Source organism: Rattus norvegicus, chromosome 1 (genome assembly GCF_036323735.1).
Source record: "Rattus norvegicus strain BN/NHsdMcwi chromosome 1, GRCr8, whole genome shotgun sequence".
Taxonomy (NCBI): domain Eukaryota; kingdom Metazoa; phylum Chordata; class Mammalia; order Rodentia; family Muridae; genus Rattus; species Rattus norvegicus.
Genome location: NC_086019.1, coordinates 56,804,825 through 56,832,756, shown reverse-complemented (window position 1 = coordinate 56,832,756; position 27,932 = coordinate 56,804,825). Strand labels below are relative to the sequence as shown.

The 27,932-nt window shown below is 43.6% G+C and overlaps 1 long non-coding RNA gene across 1 annotated transcript in view; it reads left to right on the top strand.

Annotated features, from left to right (window-relative positions):
* The window catches only part of LOC134482785 (uncharacterized), a 37,862-nt gene that overhangs the window by 8,369 nt on the left and 1,561 nt on the right, over nt 1-27,932 (top strand). The window contains exon 2 of the long non-coding RNA XR_010059335.1: nt 28-27,675. This is a non-coding gene — a long non-coding RNA (uncharacterized LOC134482785). The remainder of the gene's footprint in view (nt 1-27; nt 27,676-27,932) is intronic.

Below are 27,932 nucleotides of genomic sequence, written 5' to 3'. Positions count from 1 at the left end.
GCATATGTTGTTCTTCCTATATTGCAGGACCTCCTCTGTCACAGGACATCCACTGTTTAAGCACCACCACTACCTCAGGAAGTCCACTGTCTGTGTGTCAACTCCACTGTTACAGGACTTCAAGTTTCTCAGCATCTCAACTATCACAGGATTTCTACTGTGCAGGAGCTCAAGTGTCTTACAATGTCCAATGTCATAGGACCATCAATGTCACAAGAACTCCTCTGTCCAAGGAACTGCACAGTCCAAACAACACTATGATTGCAGGACATTCACTGTGGAAACACCTCCACTATGGCAGGGCCTCCACGGTCCATAAATCAACTCCACTGTCGCAGATCCCCCATTGCTGCAGACCTCCACTGTCACAGGACCTCCACTGTAGGAGCACTACAACTGTCGCAGGATCTCCAGTGTCTTATAACCTGCTCTATCCCAGGACTTCCACTGTTGTAGCATTACCATGGTCACAGCAACTACACTGTTTCAGGACATCAAGTGAAGCTGGACCTCCAATGATGCTCCAACTTCTCTGTCACAGGATCTCTACAGTTACAGGAATACTCCTGTATCAGCAATTCCAATTGCTGGACCTCAGTTGTCACATGACCTCCACTGTAGCCGAACCTTCAATTTTGCAGCACCTCCACTAGAGGTAGAATGACCTCCCCTATCACAGTGCCTCCACTTTCAAAGGACCTTCACTGTCACAGAACCTGCACAATTTCAGTGCCTCCGCTGTTGCAGGACCTACCTTTTCACAGGATCTGCACTGTTGCAACAACTCTAATTGCACTTTTACAAAGGCATTACTGGTTATTAGATTTGAGGCTGAATGGAATGTGATGTTACTTTCGTAAACATAAGAATTGGTTCTGTACGTCTTGTGATTAATGGCCACTTGTGCTAGGACCAGTAACTTATGGAAAGATTGCATGAGGTCATAGCACTCTCCACCTCACCTTGTGGAAACTGGTGTTTTTAGAGTGTGATAAACTTCAGGTGAAGGGATGCAGTCAGCAAGACCATGCTCTAGAGTGGGATACACAGCAGTCATATTGAGTTCTTGTTGGGAAAAAAGAAATCCAGAAGAGGGAGGAGGCTTGGGTTAGAGGAAGAATCATAAAATATTTAGAGAATATAAGAAGGTAAGAATTATGGGGAACTGGAAAACAGAGCCAGAGGAAGAATGAGCACAGAGCAAACTGGGATGGACAAAGCACAAATGTACCTGGGTTGTGCCTTCTGCATGTTCTCTGGACGATCGCCTTGTGCCTCCTTTCTGGGAGAACACTCTCTTCTCCCCATATAAAGTTTCTTTCTTGAAAGAAAGCAGCAACACAACTTCATCAGTGAATTTCCCCATTGAAATTTGTTCATTCTTTCAAAGCCTCTGGGAAGGCCCTAGCTGGGGAAAGTCCTCTCAGCTGAGAAACAGCAGGAAAGTAGGTTGTCCTCTGTGTTCTCATTGCTACTGCTCTTCTAAGTGTGGTTGATTGTTGATTGAAGACACAGGGCACTTCTAGCATGTATGTATGCTTTATTCAGTGTGGGTGGCATTGGGAGTATCCTGAAAAGAAGGGTAGGTGCCTCTGCCTCTTTGACTAGGTGTATGATCAAAGTCAGACACTCGACCATTGGAAGATGAGACCAATGTGTCTACGGTGTACTCACTTCTATTCCTCTTTAGTCCTAGAGGGAAATAAGTGCCGTCAGTGAGGGTAGGGAATGGGGCCCTAACTGGACAAACTTGCTGAGCCTGGGTTATGCAGCCATGCCGGTGAATAGCTTCCCCTTACATTAAGTAGTAAGATGCCATGCTCTGGTTGTACCTTCCCTGATACAGTGAATCTATAATCTCTTGGCCTCAAAACCCAATATATTACATTGCTTTCACAAGTGGAGTATCTGGCATGAGAGGGATCATTTCCTCATAGGGATTTGGGAACCACTTACAGTCTTCATTGAGCATGGGTGTGTCATCACCTATGTGACTGTTAGCCCATATCTGTGATTCACTGTCATTAGGAGGCTAAGCTGCCTCTTCTGACATCCCACAGTGGGCTGGATACATACCACTCACAACCTGTCTCCTCAGCTCTTGTATGACAAAATGTAACCCTACTCCTAAGTCCATATGTTGGGGGGGTTGTTTTTTTGTTTTGTTTTGTTTTGTTTTGTTTTTGGAACATCCTACCGTTTTCCTAGGAAGAGATCAGGTGCACCATTAGGATAAGCACCATGCTACCAGTTCAGCATTTGCCCAAGTTTGACTTGCCTTGAAGGCCAAAGTTGATGATTTTGACTTTTCCATTCTTCTCTAACAGAATATAATCTGGTTTCAGGTCACTGTGTACTTTTACAGTGCCCATAGCCGTAGATTAAGCCTGCTAATATTTACCCAAATATTTCCTTGACCCTGTACTCCTCTAAGGGGAAAGACTTTCAAACGTATTTGTAAAGCTGTAAAATTTCAACCAGTTTCATGATAAGTTATTAGACTTGTCTCAGACTCAATTGGAGAAGCAAGATGATGTTGGGGTTGATGAAAATCTTCATTATATTTGCCATGGTCATGTTTGGCTGGCACCATTGCTTCTTCTTTGCATGCACTTTGATAACCCCTGTAGCAGAACTTCCACTGTCCCAGCACCTGCACTATCCCAAGATCTCCACTCTCACCGGACCAATATTGCAGTAGGACGTCTGCGGTCAGGCAACTCCACTGTCTCAGACCCTCCAAATTGCAAGACCTTTACGGGCACTGGAAGTTACTGTCCCTAAACTTCCACTGTTGGAATACCTCAGCTATAACAAGGACCCCTACCATTGCAAAACCCCCTTGTCATAGCACCTCTACAATTACAAAGAAGTCCACTGTCAAAGGACATCCGGTGTCTCAGCCCCTCCACTGTTGCAGGATCTCTACTGTCTCAGGATCACTACTGTTGCAGGACCTCCCCTCTCTCAGCAACTCCAATTTGCAGGAGCTCTCCTATCAGAGGACATTTACATTTTCTGTACTTCCAGTGTCACAGCACCTCAACTGTTAAAAGAATTTCCATACTCACAAGACCGCCAATGTCTCAGTAACTCCACTGTCCTAGGACCTTTATGTTATAGGACCTCTGCTGACACAAGATGTCCACTGTTGCTAGACTTCCACTGTTATAACCACTCAACCATTACAAGGACCGCAATTTTGGCATGACCTCCACTGTCCCATCCCCTCCAGTGTCATAGGACCTCCACTCTCACAGGATAATCCACTGTCTCAGCAAGGCCAATTTGCAGGACCTCTACTAGGACAGGATATCCACTGTAGCTGGACGTACACTGTTGCAGTACCTCAACTGTTGCAGGACCCACAGCGTTGCAGGACATGGACCCTCTCAGCTTCTAGAATTTGCAGGACCTCAACTGGCACAGAAATTCCACTGTTGCTGGAGATCCACTGTCATTGAAAATGTGTTGTCTCATGATATTCACTGTTGCTGGACCAGTAGTGTGGCAGCACCTCCATTTTATCCAAACCCCTCCACTGATGCAGGATCTCCACTTTTGTAGCAGCTTCACTGTCCAAGCAAACCAACTATTTCAGGATCTCCAGTGTCTCAGGGCATTCACTAATGCCCGTCCTCCAACGTTGTAGGATATTATCCACTTTCTCAACAGCTACACTTTGGCAGGACCTCTATTGGCAGAGAAAGTCCACTGTTGCTGGACCTCCACTGTCAGTGCAAATGCACTGATTCAGGACCTCTACTTTTCTAAGGACCTCCAATATTGCAGGACCTCAAATGTCCCAGGACCTCAAGTGATGCAGCACCTCCTTTTTCCCATCACCTTTACTGTCCCAGAACCTCCACTTTCCCAGGAACTGTTCTGTTGCAGGGCCTCCAAAGTTGGAAGAACTGTACTGTATCAAGACCTCAACTGTTGCAGGACCTCCATCATTATAGGAACACAATAGTTACACTGTCCATCACCTTCATTCTCCTAGCATCTCCACTCTCACAGGACCTACACTGTTGGCAGGAACTCCAATGTCTATGCAACTGCACTGTCTCAGGACCTCAATGTTCCAGAACCTCCAATGGTGCAGGACCTCCACTGTCATGGACCTCCACTGTTTCAGGACATCCACTCTATCACCACCTAGACTTTTGCAGGACCTCTACTGGCCCAGGATCTCTATTGTTGCTGGTCTTACATTGTCTAAAGACCTCTACTATCGCAGAAATTCCACTGTTGTAGAACCTTCACTGTCCCAGGGCCTCCACTGTCCAAGAACTCCACCTTTGCAGGGCATCCACTCTTGCAGCATGTGCCTTGTCTCAGGACCTCCACTACATCAGTCAAATCTCCACTGTATCATGACTTCCACTCGTGCAGGTCTTCCAATGTTGCATGACCTCCAATGTGAAAGTAACTCCACTATCTCAGTGCCTCCACTGTTACAGGACCTACACTGTCAGAGGATCTGCACTACGGCACCAGCTCCACTGTCACATTTTTGAAAGCATTGCTTGTTGTTAGTGTTGAGGCTTCAAGGAGTGTGATGCTACGTCTGAAAAGTTAAGAATTTCTTCTTCAGCTCCTATGATTAATGTCCAGATGTGCTAGATCAGTAGCGCCTGGAAGACTCAATGAGCCGATAGCCTTCGAAGCCTCACTTTGTGGTGTTCTGTTGTCTTTTGGGAATGCTAAAGTCCAGGTGAAGGCATGCGGTCAGAAGGATAACTCTAGTGTGGGGTACACATGAGTTGTGTTGAGTTCCTGCTAGGAAGGGTAGAAATCCAGAACTGAAAGAAGGCTTATGGTGGAGCAAGAATCATACAATGCTTAGAATAGGTAAAACAGAAACAATTTTGCAGAAATGGAAACCAGAGACACAGGAGGAACCAGCACAGATCAAACTGCGTAGGACAAAGCACAAAGGTACCTGCGCTGAGCCTGCCTGCTGCTTGTTCTTTGGATGTACTCTAGCCTTTATTTCTCAGGAGAGACACTGTGCTGTACAAGGAGAGTTTTCTTCCTTGATTGAGCACAGGAATACTGCTTGATTTGGATATTCCTAATTTCTTGGTCCACCCTGTAAAGCATCTGAGCATGCTCCTGCTTGGGACAGTCTTGCCCTCTCCTGAAGCCCAGAGGGATAATAGGTTGTCTTCTGTGGTTTCATTGCTGCTTTCGTTCTCCCTGAGGCTGCTTGTTGACTGAAGGCAGAAGACACCCTGGCATGTATGTTTTGTCCAGTGTGGTGTCACCTGGAATGGCCTGAAGAAAAGGCCAGTCCCAGTGATTCTTCTGAATCTTCTATGACTAAAGTTATGGACATAGGCATAAACGAGGCCATGGGGAATGACAAGTTCAATGTGCCAATGGTGGTTTGGTTTCTACTCCTCTGAAGTCCTAGATGGAAAGCAGCATAATCTTTAAGGGTAGGGAATGGAGCCCTAACTGGACTCAGTGAGGGAGCCTGGTTGTGAAGCCAGGCACCTGGATAGCCTGCCCTTTCAGTAAGACATTGAACACCATTGTCCGTTAATAATTTTTTTATTTAAAGAATCTTTATTTCTTGGGCTTAGAACTGAATATATTGCATTACTTCCACAGTTGTAGGGTGTGGCCTGAGGTACCATTTCCTCATACGGATTTGGGAAACCCTCCCATTCTTTGAAGCGAGGTTGCATTATGAGGTTTGTGACTGTCAGCCTATATCTGGGGTTTACTGTGATTAAGAGATAATGATGATGGTTGACCATCATAAACGTTGACAAAGAGGAGTTCAGGGGCAACAGAAGTGTAAGCACCACAGTGGTGCTTCAGCATTTGCCCTGGTTCAACTCGGGTACTAAGGCAAAATTCGATGATTTTGTTTTTTTCCATTAATAACCAAGATAATTGCTATTTGGTTTCAGGTCCCTGTGAAATATTGTGTGCCCAGGGCAGTAGTTCATCACTGCTAATATTTGCAATATATTTTACTGACTTCTCCTGCTTTAGGTAGCCATACTTTTGGATGTATTTGTAAAACTGTTGAGCTTCAACAAGCTCCAAGACAAGATATAATATTGTTTTGGTCTCAATTATTTGAAGAAACCACGTGATGTTGGGATTGTCACCCATCATCATCACTGCCATGGTCATTACTGGCTGGCATTATTATTTCTCCATTACAAGGACTTTGACAGCCACTGTCAAAGGACCTAATCTGTGGTAGAACCTCCACTCTCAGGGCAACTCCACTTTCTCAGGACCTCCAAATTGCAGGACCTCCCCTGGCATAGAATGTACATTTTTGCAGGACTTTCACTCTTGTAGCAACTCAACTCTTAAAAGACATCCACTTTAGCAAGATTTCCAGTGTCTTAGCACTGCCCTTCTTGAAGGACCTCCACTATTGTAGGACCTCCACTGTTGCAGCACATCCATTCTCTCAGCATCTAGAATTTTGCAGAATGTCAACTGGCATAGAAAGTCCACAGTTGCTGGTTCTTCAATTTCATGATAAATCCACCGTATCAGGACCTTCACTGTTGCAGGACCTCCAGTGTTGAATCACATACACTGTTTCAGGGCCACCACTGTCACAGGAACTTCTCTGTCACAGGATCGCCACTCTCTCAGCACTTATGCAATCACAGGACCTCCATTGCTTTGGACCTCCACTCTCGGAGAACCTCCACTGGTCAAGCACATCCACTGTCTCAGAAACTCCAGTGTCTCGGGACATTCACTGTTGCAGGATCTCCCATGTCTTAGCACACTTATTTTTGCAGGACCTCCACTCTCGCAGACTCATCTCAACTGTCTCAGGATCTACACTATAACTGTTGGACCTCTAATGTCACAGGACCTCAAATGACACTGGATCTCCACTGTCCAATCACATTAACTGTCCCAACTCCTTCACTGTCGCAGGACCTACACTGTTGCAGGACCTCCAATATTGGACCAATTTCCTGTCTCAGGGACCTCCAATGTTGCATGACCTCCACTGTTAAAAGATATCCACAGTTGCAGGATAGCTAGTAGAATTTGCAGGACCTATATTGGCCCAGGACCTCCATTGCTGATGATCCTCCACTGTCTCAGTACCTTAACTAACACAGAACCTCCACTGTTGAAGCACCTCCACTGTCCTAGGATGTCCACTATTGCAGACAACGTCAGTCTTAAGTACCTCCATTTTTGAAGGACCTCCATGGGTGCAGGACCTCCACTCTTAGAGTGCCTCCATTGTTGTAGCACCTCCACTGTTCCAACCTCATCTCCACTGTCTCAGGACCTACATTATTGCAGGATCTCCAATGTTGCTGGACTTCTACTATTGCAGTACCTCCAGTGTTGCAGGACCTACACCGTAGCAGGATCTGCACTGTTGCACCAATTCTACTTTCACATTTTGTTGACATTGCTGGTTATTAGATTTGAGTCTTAATGGAATGGGATATTACTTTTGAAAACACAGGAATTTTTTTCTGCATCACATGTGATTGATGACCACATATTCTAGGACTGATATCCCCTGGAAGATTCCATGAGCCCTTAGTCCACCAGTCTTCACCTGGTCGGAGGTGTTGTGTTTTGGGAGAAGTTGAATCCAGGTTAAGGGATGGGATCAGCAGGACACAGTTCTGTAGAGTGGGCTACATATCAGTCATAGTGAGTCCCCTCTGGGATGAGTAGAAATCCAGAACTGAGAAAATGCTATTACAGGACCTCCATTGTCTAAACACCTCCACTATTGCAGAACCTCCACTGTCCATACATCAACCAGCTCCACTGTCCCAGAGCCTGAGATGTTGAAGAATCTCCACTGTCACAGGACCTCCATTGCTGCAGGACCTCCACTGTCACAGGACCTCCAATGACTCAGCAACTACACTTTTGTAGGACCAGCATTGGCACAGGATAAGCACTGTTGGTAGGCCCTCCACTAGCCTATAACCTCCACTGTCCCAGAATTTCCACTGTTGTAGCACTACCAGGGTCAAAGCAACTACAGTGTTTCAGGACATCAACTGAAGCAGGACCTCTAATGATGCTGCAGCTTCACTGTCACAGGATCTCTACATTTACAGGAATACCCCTGGATCAGCAATTACAATTTTGCAGGACCTCAGTTGTCACAGGACCACCGCTGTAGCCAAACCTTCAATGGTGCAGCATCTCCACTGTAGGTAGAATGACCTCCCCTATCGCAGTGCCTCCACTTTCAAAGGACCTTCACTGTCACAGAACCTGCACTATTTCAGTGCCTCCACTGTTACAGGACCTACCTCTTCACAGGATCTGCACTGTTGCAGCAACTCTAATTACACTTTTTCAAAGGCATTACCAGTTATTAGATTTGAGGATGAATGGAATGTAATGTTACTTTTGAAAACATAAGAATTTGTCCTGTATCACTTGTGATTAATGGCCACATGTGCTAGGACCAGTAACCTATGGAAGATTCCCTGATCTGATAGCTCTGTAGCCCTCATCTTGTTGAAGCTGTTGTCCTTAGAGGGTCATACAGTTCAGGTGAAGGGATTGGATCAGCAAGACAACTCTGTGGAGTGGAGTACAATTAAGTCGTATTGAGTCCCAGCTGGGAAAAGGAGAAATCCACAAGATGGAGAAGGCTTGTGGTGGAGGAAGAACCGTAAAGTACTTAGAGAGTATAAGAAGGTAAGAATTGTGAGGAAATGGAAAACAGAGCCAGAGGAAGAATGACCACAGAGCAAAGTGGGAAGGGTAAAGCACAAAGGTACCTGGGCTGTGCCTTCTGCTTGTTCTCGGTATGCTCTCCCTGTGCCTCATTTATGAGAGAACACAGTTCTGCCTTATGTAAGGTTTCTTTCTTGATGGAAAGGAGCAACAAAACTTCAGGGATTTTCTCATCTTCTTGGTCCATCCTTTAAGTCCTCTGGGAAGGCCCCAGCTGGGGAAAGGCCTGCTCTCAGCTGACAAACACCTGGAGAATAGCTTGTCCTTTATGTTCTAATTGGTGCTGCTCTTGTAAGTGTGTCTGCTTGCTGAGTAAATGCAGGGGAAACCTCTGTCATGTATGTATGCTTTGTCCAGTGTGGCTGTCATCGGAAGTGTCCTGGAGAGAAGGGCAGTCCAGTGACTCTTCTGCTTCCTTTTGACTAGCCTCATTATTATAGGCAGACATTAGACCCTTGGAAGATGAGGAGACCAATGTGTCTATGGTGTTCTCACTTCTACTTCTCTTTAGTCCTAAAGGGAAATCAGTGCCATCACCAGGGGTAGGGAATGTTTGCCATAACTGGACAAACTTGCTGACCTTGGGATCTGCAGCAATGCCCATAGAGAGCCTGCCCTTACAGTATGCAATGGGATGCCACGGTCTGGTAATATTTTCTTTGATGTATCTATAATATCTTAGGCTCAAAACCCAAAATATCCAATTGCTTCCACATTAGCATTGTCTGGCGTGAGGGGGATCAGTTCCTCCAAGGATTTGGGAACCACTTCCACTCTTCATTGACCAGGGGTACATCACTACTTCTATGACTATCAGCCCATATCTGGGGTTGACTGCCATTAAGATGCTACACAGATCTCCAGCTCTTCGGACACCCAACAGTGGGCAGGATACACACCGGCCGCAACATATCTTCTCACCTTTTTATAACAACTGAGTCAAATCCTACAACAGTGAATTATAAGCCTACTCCTTAACTCAAATATTGTTCTTTGGACCATTACAACATTTGCCTAGGATGTAATAACAGGCATCAAAATTGTAAACACCGTAGTGCCAGCTCATCGTTTTCTCAGGTTCAACTTTGGTAGGAAAGGCCAAAGTTGATGATTTTGACTTTTCCGTTCTTGTGTAACAAAATATCACTCGATTTCAAGTCTCCGTGAACTACACTGTGCCCATCCCAGTATATCGAGTCTGCTAATATTTGCCTAAATATTTCCCTGACCTTGTCTTCCTCGAGGTGGCAAGACTTCAGATGAATTTGTAAAGCTATAGAATTTCAACTAGCTCCATGAGAAGGTATAGATGTGTCTCAGACTCAATTACTTGGTGAAGCAATATGATATTGGGGTGGATGTATATCTTCATTATATTGGCCATGCTCTTGTCTGACTGGCACCCTTGCTGCTTCTTTGCATGCACTTTGATAACCACAGTAGCAGGACTTTCACTGTCCCAGTCACTGCACTATCCTAAGACCTCCCTTGTCACAGGACCTCCACTGTGGTAGTACCGCAGCTGTCAGGAAACTCCACAGTCTCATTACCTCCAAACTGCAAGATCTCTACTGGCACAGGAATTGTACTGCCCCTGGACTTCCACTGTCACAGCACTTCAACTGTTACAAGGACCTCTACTGTTGTAAGACCTCCTATATCACAGCACCTCCACGGTGACAAGGACCTGCATTGGCAAAAGACCTCCAGTGTCTCACTGACTCAGGACTTTCAAATTGCAGGAACTCTACTAGCACAGGTCATCCACAGTTGCAGTTCCTCAACTGTTATAAGGACCTCCATTGTTGCAGAACCTTCAGTGTCCCTGCACCTTCACAGTCTCAGCAACTCCAACTTGCAGGACCTCTACTAGCACAGGATGTCCACAGTAGGTATACTTACCCTGTTGCATTACCTCAATTGTTGCAGGACCTCCGATGTGGTAGGACATCCACATTTTCAGCAGCTAGACTTTTGCAGGACCTCTACTGGCCCAAAAAATTCCTCTGTTCTGGACCTCCACTGACAGTGCAAATGCACTGTCTAGGACCTCCACTGTTGCAAGACCTCCGATGTTGAAGGATGTCCATTGTTTTAGGACATTCCCTGTCAAAGAACCTCAACTGACACACAACCTCTGCTTTTGTAGGATTTTCACTGTCCTAGAAAACCAAGTATTGCAGGAATTACCAACTTGGAGCAACTGCATTGTATTAGGACATTTACTCTTGCAGGACCTGCAGTGTGGTTGCACCTCCATTTTAGCCAGGTCTCAACTGTACCAGGCTCATCTCTGCTGAATCAGCTCCTCCAACACTGCAGAACATCCAATGTTTCAGGTCCTCAAACATCCCAGGACCCCAATTGATGGAGGACTTCCAACGTTGCAGGACCACAATAGTCACAGGTCCTCCACTGTCCCATCACTTTTATTTCTCCCAGCACCTCCACTGTCACATGGCCTACAATGTTGCCTAACCTCCAATGCCTGAGCAACTACACTGTCTCAGGACCTCGATTGTTCCAGAACCTCCAATGGTGCAGGACCTCCACTGTCACCAGATCTCCACTGTCTCAGAGCATCCACTCTATAACCGACTAGACTTTTGTAGAACCTCTCCTGGCATAGCATCTCCATTGTTGCCGGCCTTACATTGTCTCCAAACCTCCACTATCACAGGAATGCCACTGTTGTAGAACCTCCACCGTCACAGACCTCCACTGTTGGAGGACCTCCCCTGTCTAAACACATCCACTATTGCAGGACCTCCACTGTCCAAGGAATTCCGCTGTTCCAGGACATCCACTCTTGCAGCACCTGCATTGTCTCTGGACTTCCACTGTACCAGTCCCATCTCCAATGTCTCAGGACCTCCACTCTTACAGGACCTCCAATGTTCACAACCTCAAATACAAAACTGCACTATCCCAGTGCCTCCACAGTTGCAGGCCCCAAACTGTCTCAGGATCTGCACTGTTTCATTAATTCCCCTGTCCCTTTTTTGAAAGCATTGCTGGTTATTAGTTTTGAGGCTTAATGGAATGTGATGGTATTTTTGAAAAAATAACAATTTTTCCTGCACATCTTGTGATTAATTACCAGATGTGCTAGCATCTGTTGCCCCTAGAGGGTTGCACGAGCCCACAGCCCTGTAGACCTCACCTTGTGGCAGCTGTTTTGTTTCGGTGGTGTTCCAGTCCAGAAGGCATGGGGTCAGCAGGACAACTCTGTAGTCCAGGGTACACATCAGTCACATTGAGTCCTTGCTGGGAAAAGGAGAAATCCAGAAGAGGGAGAAGGCGTGGGGAGGAGGAAGAAAAAGACAGTACTTACAGAAGTTAAATGGAAACTATTTGCAGAAATGGAAACCAGAGACACAGGAGGAATCAGCACAGAGCAAACTGGGCAGGACAAGGCACAAAGGTACCTGGGCTGTGCCTGCCTGCTGCGTGTTCTTTGGATGCTGTGTCTATCCCTCATTTCTCAGGACAGACACTGTCCTGTCCCAGGGGAGTTTTCTTGCATGATCGAACAAAAGAACACTGCTTCACTTGGATATTCCTAATTTCTTAGACCATCTCTTAAATCCTCTGGGCCAGGCCATGCTGGGGACAGACTTGCCTACTTAGAGGCACAGAGGGATAAAAGCAAAGGGTAATCATCATAGTGTTGGTTCTGTATTTGCCCTATCTCAACTTGGTTCATAAGGCCAAAGACCATGACTTTGACTTTTCCTTTCTTGTCCAAGAAAATATCATGTATTGTCTTCTGTGTTCTCATTGCTGCTTCTGTTCTACCTGAGATTGTTTGTTGACTGAAGGCATCAGACACTCTAGCATGTATGCTTTGTCTAGCGTGGGCGTCATCTGGAATGCCTGGAGGAGAAGGCCAGTCTCAGTGGTTCTTAATCCTCTATGACTAGCATTATGGACATAGGCAGAAAAGAGGCCAGGGGGGATGACAAGTCCAATATGCCAATGGTGGGTTGGTTTCCACTCTAAAGTCCTAGTGGGAAAGCAGCATAATCATAAGGGTAGGGAATGGAGCCAGTCTGAGACTGGTTGTGAAGCCAGGCACTTGGATAGCCTGCCCTTCCAGTAAGCAATTGGAGGCCATGGTCTGGTTATACTATCTTTGATATAAAGATTCTTTATATCTTAGGCTTAGAACTGAATATATTTTATTACTTTCCTCCCATTCTTTGAAGCAGGATTGCGTTATTACATCTGTGATTGTCAGCTTACATCTGAGGTTTACTGTTAGTAATAGAAAATTATGATGGTTGACCATAAACATTGACAAAGAAGAGTTCAAGGGCACCAAAATTGTAAGCACCATAGTGCCGGTTTAGCATTTGCCCTGTTCAATTGGGGTACTATGGATAAATTTGCTGATTGTGGCTCTTCCATTGAAATCCACCATTATATTATATGGCTTCAGGTAGCTGTGAAACATTGTGTGCCTATGGCAGTAGATCATCACTGCTGTTCTTTGCAAAATATTTTCCTGACCTTGTCCTGTTCTAGGTAGCCATACTTTTGGATGAATTTGGAAAGCTGTTGACCTTCAACAAGCTCCATGATGAGACATAATTTTGTTTTGCTCACAATGACTTGAAGTAGTGAGATCATGTTGAGGTGGTCACCCATCATCATCAATGCCATGGTCATTACTGGCTGGCATCATTGCTTCTACATTAGCAGGACTTTGATGTCCACTATGCAGCAACTCCACTGTGATAGATACTCTGCTGTCTAGGCAGCTCCACTTTCTAAGGACTCCAAATTTGAGGACATCTACTAGCACAGGATGTACACATTTGCTGGACTTTCACTGTTGCAGCAACTCAACTCTTAAGGGATGCCCACTGTTGCAGGTTTTCCAATGTCTCAGCCCCGCCACTCTTGAAGGACCTTCACTATTGTAGGACCTCCACTGTTGAAACACATTGATTATCTCACCAACTAGAATTTATAGGATGTCAACTGGCACAGAAAGTCCACTGTTGCATGACCACCATTCTCAGTGAAAATATACTGTCTCAGGACCTCTACCTTTGTAGGACCTCCAGTGTAGAAGGATGTCCACTGTTGCATGTCCACCGCTGTCACAGGACCTCCTCTGTCACAGGACTTCCACTCTTCCAGGCTCATCTCCACTGTCTCAGGATTTCTACTATATCTCTAGGACCTCCAATGTCGCAGGACCTCAACTGACACTGGACCTTCACTCTCCAATCACCTTAACTATCAAAGAACCTCCACTGTCTCAGGACCTTCACTGTTTCAGGACCTCCAATGTTGGAGCAACTGTACTGCCTCAGGGGCAGGACCTCCATTGTCACAGGGCCTCCACTGTCACAGGATATCAACTCTTTTAGACTTTTACAGGATTTCTGCTGGCACATGACCTCCATTGTTGAGGGTTCTCCACAGTTTCATTACCTTTACATTGAAAGGAATACCATTCTGGGAGAACCTCCACTGTCCCAGGACCTCCAGTATTACGGACTTCCTCAGTCCAAGTAGCTCCATTATTGAAGGACATTTCTGGTTGCAGGACATCCACTTATACAGTGCCTCCATTGTTATAGGACACCCACTGTTCCAGCCTAATCTCCACTCTCTCATTATCTCCAATATTTTATGATTGCCAATAATGGTGGACTTCCATTGTTACAGTAATTCCACTATCTCTGTGCCTACATTGTTCCAGGACCTACACTGACTCATGATAGGCACAGCTGCATCAAGTTCACTTTCAATTTTTATTGACATTGCTAGTTATTATATTTGACCCTTACTGGAATGTGATGTTACTTTTGAAAGCCCAAGAATTTGTTTTTTTAGCACATGTGACTGATTTCCACATGTTCTAGGACTGTTATCCCCTGGAAGATCACAAGAGCTCATATCCCTCTATTACTCACCTTGTGGGAGCTGTTGCCTTTCAGAGGGTAATGCAATTCAGGTGAAAGGATAGGATCAGCAAGTGATAACTTTGTAGAGTGGGGTATACATCAGTCACATTGAGTTCCTGATGGGAAGAGGAGAAATCCAGAACAGGAATAACTCTTGGCATAGAGGAAGAATCAAAAAGTACTTACAGAAGGTAAGAAGGTACCAATTTTAAGGAAATGGAAATGATAGAGGAAGAACCAGCACAGAGCCAACTGAGTAGGACAAAGCACCAAGGTACCTGGGCTGTACCTGGTCCTTGTTCTCTGCATGCTATCCTTATTCCTTCTTTTTGGGGAGAATCTCTGTCCTGCCTCTTGTGAAGTTTCTTTCTTGATGTAAAGCCATGACAAAGGTTCATCAGGGAAGTTCCCCCATTTCTTCCTCCATCTCTTAAAGCCTCTGCTCCGACACCAGCTGGTGAATATCTTGCACTCTTCTGAAGCACAGACAGAGAATATGTTGTTTTTTCTGTTCTCATTGATGCTACTCTTCTCCCTGAAGCTGCTCATTCAGTAAATGTGGGAGACAGTGTCTTTTGTCCAGTGTTGGTGTCATCTGGAGTGGCCTGAAGAGAAAGAAGGCCAGTCCCACTGGGTCTTCTGCCTACTCTATAACAAGCATTTTGGATAAAAACAGAAATTAGACCATTGGAAGATGACGAAACTAATGTGCTGATGGTGGGCTGGCTTCTGCTCTTCTTTATTCCTAGAGGGAAAGCAGCATCAGCATCAATGTTAGGGAATGGTGCCATAACTGTTCTCACTAGGTGACACTGTGTTGTGCAGCCATGTCCCTTGAGAGCCTGCCCTTGCAGTAAGCAATAGGATGCCATGGTCTTGATATACTTTTTTTGGTACCTGTAGTATCTAGGGCTTGGAACCAAATATATTGTATTGCTTCCACAATTGCAAGTTCTGTCCTGAGTGTGATCAGTTGCTCATAGGGATTTGGGAATGCTTTTCTGTCTCTCTTGAACTAGATTTGCATGATGGCGTCCATGACTGTCAGCCTGTATCTGGGGATTACTCTCATTAAGAACTTATGCAGGTCATCCAGCTCTTCTCATCTCCCACAGGGGGCAGGATTCACACAGGCTACAACCTGACTTCTCAGCCCTTGTATGACTAGTCAAATGAAACCTCTGACTACCATGAAATATAAGACTACTCATGTCTTCCCTGTGTCATTCTTTGGACTATCATAAAATTTGCCTAGATAGAGCTCCATGGCAGCAAAAGGTAATCATCATAGTGCCGGTTCTCTATTTGCCCTATATCAACTTGGTTCATAAGGCCAAAGACCATGACTTTGACTTTTCCTTTCTTGTCCAAGAAAATATCATGTGTTTTGAGGTTTCTTTGAACTATTATGTGACTATGGCAGTAGTTCATGCCTGATAGTATTTACCTAAATGTTTCCCTGGTTTTGTTCTCCACCAACTGGCCAGCTGTTCAGATGTGTCTGTAAAACTGGTGACCTTCAAGTAGCGTCATGACAAGGTATTGTCTTGTTTCAGACTCAATTACTTGGAGTAGTGAAATGATGTTGGAATGGTCAAAAATCATCAGTACATGTGCCATCTTCATTACTGGCTGTCACCCTTGCTTCTTCTTTACCAGCACTTTGACAGCCACTGTAGCAGGACATCCACTGTTCCAGTATGGTAATGACCCAGCACCTCCACTATCACCGTTCTTCCACTCTTGCAGGACCTCCACTCTTGCAGGACCTCCACTCTTGCAGCACCTGCATTTAGTCAGGACCTCCACTGTACCAGTCCCATCTCCACTTTCCCAGGACCTCTACTCATGCTGGTCCTCCAATGTTGCCTGACCTCCAGTGTAAAAGTACCTGCACTATCTCATTGCCTCCAGTATTGCAGGACCTACATTGTCACAGGATCCACACTGTTCACTAACTCCACTGTCACTGTTTTGAAGGAATTGCTGGTTATTACTTTTGAGGCTTAATGGGATGTGATGTTACTTCTGACAACTTAAGAATTTGTTCTTCAGCTCTTGTGATTAATTGCCAGATATGTTAGGATCAGTTGCCGCTGGAAGATTCCATTACTCTATAATAGGCCTCTAGGCCTGACCTTGAGGGAGCTGTTGTATTTGTGGGGTGCTCTAGTACAGATGAAGGCATGAGTGGGGTCATATTGAATGCCTGCTGGGAAGTAGAGAAATATAGAACAGAGAGAGCGCTTGGTGTGGACCAAGAATCATTCAGTACTTACAGAAGTTAAAAAGGAAATAATTTTGAAGAAATGGAAATCAGAGACACAGGAGGAACCATCATAGAGTAAATTGGGTAGGACCTAGCACAAAGGTACTTGGGTTGGGCCTGCAACTTGTTCTCTGGATGCTCTCCCTGTGCTTCATTTCTCAAAAGAGACAAGGCGTTCTGCCTCAGGTGAGATTTCTTTCTTGATGGAGAGCAGCAACACATTTTCATCAGGACATTTTTTTATTTCTTGTTCCATCCTTAAAGCCTTTTGGATGGCCACTACTGGGGACAGTGTTGCCCTCTCCTTAGGCACAGAGGAATAATAGGTTGTCTTCTGTGTTCTCATTGCTGCTTCTTTTCACCCTGAGGCTGCTTGTTGACTGAAGGCAGAAGACACCCTGGCATGTATGTTTTGTCCAGTGCAGGTGTCCTCTGGAGTGGCCTGAAGAGAAGGCCAGTCTCAGTGGTTCTTCTGAATCCTCTATGACTAGAATTATGGACATAGGCATAAAGAAGGCTATGGGAGATGACAAGTCCAACGTGCCAATGGTGGGTTGGTTTCCACTTCTCTGCAGTCCAGGCCTAGTGCGGAAGTAGCATACTCATTAAGGGTAGGGAATGGAGCCATAACTGGAGTAACTGTCTGAGGCTGGTTGTGAAGCCAGGCACCTGGATAGCCTGTCCTTCCAGTAAGCAGTTGAATGCCATGATCTGCTTAGACTTTCTTTGATATAAAGAAACATTATGTCTTGTCTTTTGAATGGAACATATTGCATTACTTCCAAAATTCCAGGGTGTGGCTTGAGAGGTATCATTTCCTCATAGGGGTTTGGGAAATGGCTCCCATTCTTCTTTGAAGCAGGGGTGCATTATCATGTCTATGATGGATATATCTGGGTTTGACTGTCATTAAGTTGCTAAGCAGGTCATCTAGCTCTCTTGACACCCAACAGTGGTCAAGATACACACCTGCCACATGTCTTCTCAGCTCGTGTATGAAAATAGAGGCAACATTTCCAACTACCTTAAAATGTAAGACTCTAGCATTCATATGTGGTTCTTTGAACCATCATAAATTTATCCTAGGAAGAGTTCATGGGCATCAAAAGTGTTAGCACCATTGTACAGGTTCAGCATTTGCTCTGATTGTCTTGGGTACTAAGGTCAAAGTCAATGATTTTGGCTTTTGGTTTCTTATCCAACATATTAGTTGTTTTCAAGTCCTGTGATTATTCTGTGCCCCTGACAGTAGATCTAGGCTGTTAATATTTGCATAAACATTTGCCAGGCCTTGTCCTTCACTATGTAGCCATACTTTGAGATACATTTGTAAAGATGTTGAACCTCACCCAGCTCCATGACAAGGTATCCACTTGTTTTGGTCTCAATTACTTGTAGATGATGTTGGGGTAGTTAAACACAATTGTTGTCATTGCCATGGTCATTACTGGATGGCATAAGTGCTTCTTCCTCACAAGGACTTGGAGGCCACTGTATCAGAACATCCACTGTCTTAGCACCTGCTTTTACCCAACACATCCACTGTACTGACTGTCCAAGCCTATGTTTTGTTGCCTTTCCCCTGAACTTCCTGCCATTGCAGAAGGAAGTAGGATGATATGGTCTGGTTAACACATTGTCTGGTTCAAGTGTCCTTAGTTTCTAGGGCTTGGAATCCAATGTATTCCATTGCTTTTTCACATTAGCAGGGTCTAGCCTGAGGGGGATCAGTTGCTCATAGGGATTTGGGAACTGCTTCTAGTCTTAGTTGAACTAGGGTTGCATCATGACCACAATGACTGTTGGCCTATATTTATGGTTGACTATCGTTAGGAGGCTAAGTAGGTCTTCCAGCTCTTCTGACACCCCACCAGAGGCAGCACATACCTCTACTACAACGTGTTTTCTCAGCTCCAAAATTAAGAGAGAATCAAATGGAAAATTTCTGACTGTCAAGAATTATAAAATTCCACCCAAGGTCCATATTTTGTTCTTTGGAACATAATAAAATTTTTCAACGAAGAGTTCAGGGACACCAAAAGTATAAGTATCGCAGTGCTGGTTCAGCATTTCCCCTGGGTAGAATGAGGTACTAGGCCAAAGTTCATAATCTTGACTTTTCAATTGATATACAAACCAGCACTCTTTGGCTTCACGTCCCTGTGAAGTATTGTTTGCCCGTAGAAGTGGCTCATCACAGCTATTATTTGCACAATATTTCCCTAGCCTTGACTTACTCTAGGAAGGCATATTTTGGCACACAGTAAGCAAGATGATCTCCTGGTTTGATTATGCATTGTAATATCTTAGACTCAGAATCCATTATGGTGCAGTTCTTCCACAAATGCAGGGTCTAGCCTGACAGAGCTCAGTCCTTCATAGAGATTTGGGAAAGACTTTCAGTCTTCCTTTAACCAGGGGTACATCATCCCATCTGTGACTGTCAACCTATATTTCATGCTGACTATCATTAAGAGGCTAAGTGGTCCTCTATCTCTTCTGACACCCTGCGGGGGTTAGGATACATACATGCCACAATGGTCTTCTCAATTGTAGTATGAATACAGAGTAAGATCTGACTTTTTTAACTACCATGAAATGTAAAACTCAGGTCCATTTGTCGTTCTGTGGACTATCATAAAGTTGCTGAGGAAGAGTTCAGGAGCTCCAAAAGAGAAAGTACCACAGTGCCACTTCAGCATTGCCCTGGTTCAACTAGGGTTCTAAGGCAAAAGTCTATGATTTTGACTTCTCCATTTATGTCCAATGGTAAACTTATCAGGTTTCTGTTCCCTGTGCACTATACCCTGGTCATTTCATTAGCTCACAGTTATGATTATTTGCCTAAATATTTCCCTGCCTTTGTCCTCCCCTAGGTGGCCCCATTTTCAGGTGCTTTGGTAAAGCTGTTGTCCTTCAACAAGTTCTTACTTGCAGAAGTGAGATGCTGTTCAGGTGGTCAACCATCATTGTCTCTGCCTTGGTCATGAGTGTCAGGCACCATTGCTTCTTTAGAAGCGGTTCGATGGCTCTGGGGCTGCCACTGAGTCGAAGGTGTTGCTCCTGTGTCCCATGGTCCTTAAGACTTTGTATTGAGATTGGAATTTTCCCTCATCAGAAATTCTGCTGAGGGCTAGGGTGTGGGGTCTGCTCTTTACTATGTGTAAGCATTGTAGCTAAAGATACTACAAATATTACCTAGAAATAACTTAAAAGTATAGAATAAAAATAATGGAAACGATGTAGGGCAAATGAAGCTAAAATCACAGCATGTGTTAACTAAAAATGACCAAAATGTCTTTGGGATTGCAGTTTATTCTTTTATTTGTTTCTGTTTTACTTTTTGTTTTTGTTTGTTTCTTGGTTTTTTGGCTCTGTCAAGAGGGCAACCCTGTAGTGCAGATTCAGATGATGTCAGGTGAAATAGTCATTGGCCACATAAAGGCTAAAGCCTGTGTTTGGGCAATGGAAGGAAAGACACAGCAGAACTTTTTGGGGAATGGAGAGAAAGAAGAATAGAGGCGGAAGAATCGGCCAAAAAGAAGATGGGGGAGAAAGAGGTTGAAAATGGAGCAGGAGCCACAAGTAGGTAGAGATTTTATAAATGGGCAATAGAGTAGTGTAGTGGTACATTTGTCTAATCTAAGCACTCAGCTTATAATTATATAATTGAGTTTTCTGTTCTTGCATGGGCCTTTTGGCGTTGGAGATTTACCCCTATAAATCTGGCTAGTATAAGCCTCTTGTGTTTTCATTACAAAAGACTAAGACAAGTCCTGTGAGAGGAGCATTGGCCAGCGTTCTGCAGGTCAGGGAGATGGGGTGGATGAGATAAGAAACGCAAGCAGCAGTCCAGGCATTTCAGATTAAAGTTGTTTGGTTAGAGTAGCAAACTAGGAGCAGGAACCTGGCAAGATGACAGCATATAGCTGGCCATGTGGGTTGAGCGTTACCACTGATACCAGAGCATAGCAGGAATTTGCATTCCTGTGTTCTCATTGCTGTTGTGTTCTCTCTGAGGATGATTATTGAGTGAATTCAGGCGACACTGCTGGCGTGGATGTATGTTTGTCCAGTGTGGGTGTAATCTGGTGTGGCCTGAAGAAACAAAGGGCAGCCCCAGTGACTCTTCTGCCTACTTTTTGACCAGATTGTGGTCAAAGGAAGTCACTAGACCATTGGATGATGATGAGGCCTGCGCATATAGGGCAGGGTAGCTACCACTCCTCTACAGCCCAACAGGAATGCATCATCATCATCAAGGGGAGGGAATAACTGGACTCAATGTGTGAGCCTCCATTGTTCAGCCTTGCACCTGGAGAACTTGCCTGTACAGTAAGCCACATGATCCCACGGTTTGATTATATGTTGTGATATCTTAGGCTCTGTACCCAGTATGTTCTATTTCTTCCACAATTGCAGGGTCTACCTGACAGAGCTCAGTCCTTTGTAGGCATTTGGGAAAGCCTTTCAATCTTCCTTTAACCAGGGGTACATCATCACATCTGTGACTGTCAACCTATATTTCATGTTGACTATCATTAAGAGGCCAAGAGGTCCTACATTTATCTCTTCTGACACCCCACAGAGGTTAGGATACATACTTGCCACAACCGGTCTTCAAAACTGTAGTATGAAGACAGAGTAAAATCTGACTTTTTAATCTACCATTAAATGTAAAACTATGGTCCATATGTCATTCTGTGGACTATCATAAAGTTTTCTGAGGAAGAGTTCAGGAGCTCCAAAAGAGAAAGCACCACAGTGCCAGTTCAGCATTGCCCTGGTTCCACTTGAGTTCTAAGGCAAAAGTCGATGATTTTGACTTTTCCATTTATGTCCAACATAATCTTATCTGGTTTCAGTTCACTGTGTACTATACCGTGCTCATGGCATTAGCTCACAGTTGCTATTATTTGCCTAAATATTTCCTGCCCTTGTCCTCCTCTAGGTGGCCCCATTTTCAGGTGTTTTGGTAAAGCTGTTGTCCTTCAACAAGCTCTTACTTGGGGAAGTGAGATGCTGTTCAGGTTGTCGACCATCATCATTGTTTCTGCCTTGGCCATGTGTGGCCTACACCAATGCTTCTTTACAAGCAGTTTGATGGCCATGGGACTGCTAGGGAGGTGATGATGTGATATCGGGACCTTGGCATTGCTCCTTAAGTCCTTAAGACTTTGTACTGAGTGTGGAAGTTTCCCTCTGCTGGGGCCTAGGGTGTGGGAAATCCTCCTTACTATGTGTAAGCATTGTAGCTAAAAATACTACAAATAATACCTAGAAATAACTTTAAAAGTGTAGAATAAAAATAATGAAAAAGATGTTTGGAAACTGAAGCTATTGTCACTTCATGTGTTAACTAAAATGAGCAAAATGTCTTGTGGATTACTGTTTGAATTTTTTCCTCTCAAGAGAGTGGCCCTGTAGTGCAATAGATCACATATTCAGATGATGTCAAGTGAAATAGTAATTAGCCATATAAAGGCTACAGCCTGTCATTGGGCAATGGAAGGAAAAGATAGAGCAGAATGTTTTGGCAAAGGGAGAGAAAGAATAGAGACGGATGATGCGGGCAAGAAGAAGAAGATGGGGGAGAAGAGGTGGGAAATGGAGCAGGCCCATGGGCTTGCAGGAGCCACAAGTAGCTAGAGATTTCATAAATGGGCAATAGAGTAGTGTAGTGGTAGATTTGTCTAATCTAAGCACTCAGCTTGTACTTATATTATTGAGTTTTCTGTTCTTTGACTGGGACTTTTGGAGTTTGAGATTTACCACTATAAATCTGGCTAGTATAAGCTTCTGGGTTTTCATTTCAAAAGACTAAGGCAACTCCTGTGAAAGGAGCATTATCCAACTTTCTGCAGGTCAGCCAGAGGTGGTGGATGGGATGAGAAATGCAAGCAGTAGTCCAGGCATTTCAGATTAAAGTTGTTTGTTTAGAGTAGCAAACTACCAGCAGGAACCAGGACAAGATGGCTGCATAGAGCTAGCCATGTGGGTTCAGCATAACCACTGATACCAGAACATAGCAGGAATTTGCATGGGTTTAATTTAAAACTTCATGCAATAGATGATGTTGCGTGTGGTAGTCAACAATCCACTAGGGAGTTAGGATTCTTGTCCTAGGGATGAGAGAATTAGATTCCTGAATGAGCAGAGATGAGTCAAGTGACTCCAGCACATGGGAATCTTAATCAAACACAGTGATAGACAGACCCAAATCAGGCTCTGAGTTCTCCTCCTGTAAAAAGAATCAGTATAATAAATGGATCCAGGCAGAGAGGGAGACTGAAGACTGCCTACTTTTAATAAAGTTTGGTTTAGTTGTTGCTAATTTGGTGTAATTTTGTTTAAAGATAGAAGAGGACACAATTTTGGCCAGAGTCACCTGGGGAATTGCTCCTGAGGTTCAGAGCTAACTCAGGGCAAATGGGCCCAGATTATCTGGGAGCTCCTGCTGTGCAGGGACAAACTGAGCTAACAGAAAAACTACAGCCTCCAAGGCAGACAACAGAATTTGGATAAGGATGAAATCCTCTAGGAAAGTCTCAGTGTATCACAGGATTCTCCTATTCTCTCAAAAGAGGGTTAAATATCCTGTCTTGGCAGATTAGAAAAGGCCCGAAAAAACTGTTTCTACTCTGCTTGTTTGGTTTAGTTCCCTCGTATGAGTATTTAATTTTCGAAATGTATGTGATTTTGAATTTTCTGGTTATTTTACTATTCCTCTGGGAAAGATGTCAACCTAAAAATCTTTCTGGTTACTGGCTAAAGCGCATGCTAATTTGGGAGAAAGACCTTATGTTTCTGCTTATAGGAAAAGTAATTAGGCACTGGACTCCTTCCAGGGTTCTCTGGGTCAGAAAGGGCAGAGTGAGCCCCCCTGAAGAACTAGAAAATTCAAGAGAACCAAGCAAGAAAGGTAAAGATTCCTTATGCCATTGTTCACAATGCATGAACGAAGACTTATGATTAGTTATTATTAAATTTGGCTCATAAAAAGACTATCTTTTCACATGCTTAAACAAAGAGCAGTATTTCATCTTGAGTAGTCAAGGTATTTTATGTTAAACTGGTTCCCAATTGGCTTAGCAATCGAGCCTCAGGATGCAGGGTAACAAGTGCATAGAAGTAGCCATAGGGACTGGGTGAAACTCTGATGCCTGTGTTTAGCCAGACTTAGTGTGGGGTTATTTTAAAATTACATGTAACAAAAAGTGCTTGAAATAAACTAAAGTCAAAGTTAGGAAAATAGAATACAAATTATGGAAAAGATATCAGGGAAAAAGCTAAAGTCAAAAATCCCAACTAAAATCCAAACAAATAACCCACCTTGTATTCTGTTCAGAAAAGTCACGAAGCTCTCTAGAAGGAGACAAGACAGGATGCAGCTGTTGGGCTATCTCAGGCAAACTCTGCACCGGAGCACCTGTTCAAAGAGATTAGAATATCATTATTGTATCATGGATGTTTACTGGGAGAATGGAATGATTTAACAGCTGAGTTGTGGAATTCTATTGATCTATAAAATAACCTATGCAGTGGATAATATAAAGTTATGAAATATCTTCCAGCTTCATTAATCAGAACTATAAAATTTCAATCTAGCCCATGGATGCTGATGGTAACTGTCGCTTCTGTTTCCGACCCGCAGAAAAGAGCGACTACACAGCGTTCTTCTCAAAGCGGTTTATTCAGGAACCTTACAACATGCAAACAGGAATCTTCTTTTCTTCTGTCTCCCTCCCAGCCCAGCCCCCGGAGCACACTCCCTTATACCCTCCCTCAACTCCGCCTCCTCAGTCCAGACTGCGTAATCTCAGTTCCTAGGTCCACGTCACATGGCCTGATCTTGCATCATGGTGCGCCTGCACAGCTCTCACAATGGACGTGGCTAGTTTCAGGTGTGTGAGGAAGTCAGATGCTAGTCACGAGACTTAGCTGCAGTCCCAGGCGCCATCTTGGGACTACCGCCACACCCGCTCCCCACAGGTAACTGTGATTTCAAGGTCATTTCCAATCATCTATGTTAAGTGTTTTGACTCAAGGAAACTGGCATTGCCATAGATGAAATCAGTAAAAGGCATATTTATTTCTTCTTTGCCACATAACTAGACAAATGTCAGTTCAAAAAGTTGCGATTATTGAGTGTACTTTTTTCATCTCAGTTACTTTATGTATTTTTTCATTTATTTAAATTTCCATACATGTATACAGTAAAATATGGTCATATCCACCCTAACATCTGTCCTCCAACTTCTAAAAGATCCCTCTGAGAATCCCCCGATTGACTCTATAGCCCTGGTTGGTCTGGGACTTGCTGTGTAAATCAGATTAGTCTAGAACCACAGAGGTCCACCTGAATCTGATCCTGGGCTTAAAAGTCAGCACCACTAAACCATTCCTCTGTGTGTGTGTGTGTGTGTGTGTGTGTGTGTGTGTGTGTGTGTGTGTGTGTACGGAAATATACATACACACATTTTTTGTATCCCAGTAAGCCCTATTAGTGCTAGTCATACATGCATACTGTGTGTACAGACATTCACTGGATTATCAGAGTCCTACCAGTGGCTTGTCCCCAAGGAAGAGTGAATTTCTATCAGCTGTGGTTAACTGCAGCTCCTCATTTGATGCAAGGGCTTATAAGTTCTTCTCCCACCCGTGCACGATGTGCAAACAAATGACACAGCCACCTCTGTCACTTTACTCGGTTAACATATACTAATAAAATATTATGGTATTTTCAAATTTATATGTATATGTATTGTATATGTATAATGACACATTGTATATACTTGTAATGGCTATTCTTGGTTGTGAACTTGACTATATGTGGAATGAACTTCAATCCAGAATTGGAAAGCTCACCTTTGATCCTGATTTGAGGCTGGGAGACACAAATTTCTGAACTGAATCTTGGCATGGAGATCATGAGGCAAAGTAGCTATGAATCTCAGGAGTTTAAGACAAGGAGATCTCTGAGTTCAAGGTCACCTAGGACAAAGCAAGTCCCAGTTCCAGCTGTGGTGGTACACACCTTTAATCTGGGACATACCTTCTGCTGGAGATTTATATAAGGACATTGGAAGAAGGAAGAGTCTCTCTTTCGTCCGCCTGCCTTATTTGTAGGACTGAGCCACTGCTAGATCCTTGGACTCCTATTCATACCTGCTGCTGATCATTGTTGGGGAGTTGGACTATAGACTGCAAGTCATCAACCAATTGTCTTACTGTACAGAGATTTCCCATAAGATCTGTGTCTCTAAAGAACCCTGTATGAGACAATTCTCTTTTATAATATATAATTTCTATTGATAGATAATGTAATTTATTATTTTATTCATAATATTATTATATTCATCTCTATGTTTATATGTAAACAAAACACAGGTTGTATGCCTATGAAACAGTAACACACTGCATACTTGATGACTGCTGTCTTTTCCCTACTCCCTACTGCAGGGGAGAAAATGGACCATTCTCATCAATGAAAAAGGTAAAATAAAATGTTAACTATTTGCTGAAACACAGATGGTTTGCACATAAAATTACATCTTCTTGATTGCTACTTTAGAAATTTTTCTTCATTTCCTGAAGTCACTTTTTATGATACATTACTATATCAAATACTATCTCATAGTTTTTAAGGTAAGTTATTTTTATTGTTGGTACAAAAGTATACACATAGTGTTGTGCAACTTCCAGTAATATCCGGGTAGGGCTTCATGCACATGACTGTATGGTTTAATACTTCCCTATGTGATCCAAAGCTCTTTTGTTGTCATATTATGATCTCTAAGCAGAATATTTTTGATCCTGAAATTATATACAATACCTAACTTTTTTTAAAACACTTCATTAGCTCTCTCCATAGAATGCTATTTAAGTGTGTTTGACTGTTCGGTCCCAGGATATGAATTCCAGTAGAGCACTTTCTGGATAATATTTACTTACAAAGTGTTGTTAACTGCTTCCTCCAAGAAGTTAATTTCTTGTTTTGAAATTTAAACCTTATGTTTAAATAGAAGATAGAGAAGGCAGATGCTGGATTATTTAGTACCAAGCTGGTTTTCTGTCCTGATATGGGTAAGGGCTGGTCACTTGAGGTGTTTCTCATTCCTTTGGATTTGTAGCTGTTTCAGACTTTATAAATAATCATTTTGAGTATTACAAGTCTATGGGCATTTTCTCACCAAATTGTCCATTTTTACAGGAGTATTTTTCTTACAAGTTTGGAACCATAAAATAGAAACTTTCCTAACTAGTCAAGCTACTAGGGTGTATGTGGGCAGGATTTTGCACATTTCCTGCTGTGTGATTTAATTGTGCTGTTCTGACCATTTTTTTTTTGCATAGGCTGCTGGCCAGTATAAACTGGAAATCTATGTTAAGTCGTTGTCCAAGGAGGTATTGCAGATGTGGTCAGTATTTGTTTTAAAGGAAACAGTGAAAGGCATTCTTCACTCGAGCTTTGTGAAATACTGTGCAGATGCTTATGGCTGTGGATGCTGTGTGGTGGGAGGAATGCTGCTGTGCACTGACTGTGTGGTGTGAGGAATGCTGCTGTGCACTGACTGTGTGCTGTGAGGAATGCTGCTGTACACTGACTGTGTGGTGTGAGGAATGCTGCTGTGCATTGACGCTGCCTTTCTTCTTTTCTCCCTACACCTGCATCCTTCTGGTGGCTCAGGTTGGACAACTAGGTGCCCATGACCAACTCCTCATTGTGGATGGATTTAGTCTGGTTGGACTTTCTCAGGAAAGGTATGACTAATTGGTTCCTTTAAAGCCTCAACTGATTGGTTAGTTTTAATGTACTGAAGTGATATTTTGTATTTTGAAATTTGAATTCAAAAAGTAGTGATGTAAAAGATCTTTGTGTTTACTCACCTTCCCCAATAATCCTAGTTCTTAGAGCACAGGAATCTCATTTTGTGTTCACTCTTAAGAATGTATATTAGTATAGAGTATTACCTTAAATAATTATATAAATATGTACACATATACTTAGAGCTTGTAAA